Source organism: Fukomys damarensis, unplaced genomic scaffold, assembly GCF_012274545.1.
Source record: "Fukomys damarensis isolate Sample0158 unplaced genomic scaffold, DMR_v1.0_HiC HiC_scaffold_5, whole genome shotgun sequence".
NCBI classification, from domain to species: domain Eukaryota; kingdom Metazoa; phylum Chordata; class Mammalia; order Rodentia; family Bathyergidae; genus Fukomys; species Fukomys damarensis.
In genome coordinates, this window is record NW_022900917.1 from 64,010,733 (window position 1) to 64,012,674 (window position 1,942).

Consider the following 1,942-nt stretch of genomic DNA (forward strand, 5'->3'; position numbering starts at 1 on the left):
TAGTGAGCTCATGTAAGTGGCAAGAAGGACCAAAGGAACACTGGGACTAAAAAAAAGTCAATGGGTAAATTCTGGGTAAATGGTTGGGTCCTATTTTCTCTAAATGAGTCCCTTTTCAACCATTGCTGCTGAACTATAATAGAAGGATATGGCACCAACAGGGTGATGCTCCAGTTAGATGCAAATAAGCATGAGAGATGCCCTTGAAAAATCTGTTTCTTCTACCGCTATGGATCCTGATACTCCCTCCATGCCCAGACCCTTTCCTTTCCTGCTACAAACATTAGGGAAAACCTGCATCCTGAGGAAAGAATGTGAATATAAAAAAGAGCAATTTCTGGTTGGGTCATGGTCTTACTTGGGACCTCTCTCTAGCCCCTGCTAGCTGCAGTTGGGTGGACCAGTTGTCAGAAATGAGGCTGCCCCTACTCTCCCACGAGCTGACCTGAATTTCATCTTCTTAAACAGTGTGGGCTTTACTGAGGAAACCAAAGGTTTGTGCTTCGACTGACCAGAAAAACCAGCCACCTCTTCCCCAGAGGATGCTGATGCCTCACTGCACCTAATGGTAAGGCTGCCATACCAAATCAGAGTGGAGACTGAAGACCCGAATGAGGTGTGTCCTGCTATCTCAGAGCAAGATGTGGTATAAATATACCTATTACAGGATTTTGGCAAAATCAAAGGCAATGGAAGCGAACACAAGATATGCAAAACAGTAATGTTCAAACCTGTTGTGGATAGTAGAATAATGACTTACACTGAAGATGCCTTTGCTCGTTGCACAAATGAAAAATCATTACCTTTTCCCCAACCACATAGAGAAAAGCACTTAAGAGCTCAAAGGTAAAGCTTGTCACACTCCAAATACAAAATGATTTACTTTACATGCAGCAAAATATACAAGAAGTGAATTCAAAAACAAACAATTCAATTCATTATATTCGCTTGGCACAATTGCAATTCAGTTTTAAAAAAATATTTGAAAAATACTGAAACTGACCTGAATTCAAGTATAACAGTTTCTTCAACAGAAACATTATCAATGCAATAAAACATTACACGGAATATATAGAAGCAAAAATGCCTTCTTGAGTGTTTCCCTTAAATTTCTGTGTTTTCTTAAAATACAGTTTTAATGCCAACACAACTCACAATTGTATTTTTTAAATGAATATTATTGCATTGTTTTTGCATATCTTGTGGGACAGAAAATGCAGTTACTGATTCCCGTTTCAGAAGCAGACAGTGGTTTTGTTTTTGCTTTCAGATGGCCCCAGATTCAGATCTCCCCACCGTGAAGCCAGCAAGGGGGAGCTTTGGACTCATTCGTGCACACTGTGGGTACAGGTACAATCGGAGGACACATGCACTCGGACAGCCCTCTGCCACACGCACGCACAACACTCGCAGAGACTCTCAACTTCCTCTCTTGCACCCCCACCCCAACACACCCAGCATGAAAAGGAACTAGCTCAATCTCTCACAGGTCCAAGACCATATCAAGTGCACCTTTAAAAATATAAATCCCACCCAAACCAGAAAGAAAAAACTGTTACTACCTCAGGAAATAATAACAAATTATTGGGCATACCCAATGGCTGGTAAAACTCCCCGAGCGCGGCTTCTATTGAGCCCTCCCTCCGTGGATAATGAAAAAAGGAAACCACAACCATTTAAAGAATACAGTAAAACCAAACCCGATTTACATATGCAAAAGTGAAAACAGTAAAGTGGGCGGCTACAAAATTTGCAAACGCTCTTCTTCCTCCCCTCCCCAGGGAAAACAAAACAAAACAAAAATGAAATAAAATTAGAAAACAAACAAAATCCGAAAAAGGCAACATGCTGTCAAGAAAAAGTCCAAACTACCAAACAAAAGAGCGCTAGATGAGCTCACAGCACCACCTGGTCGGGCCGAGTCGGAGGCCAGGCCCTGGGG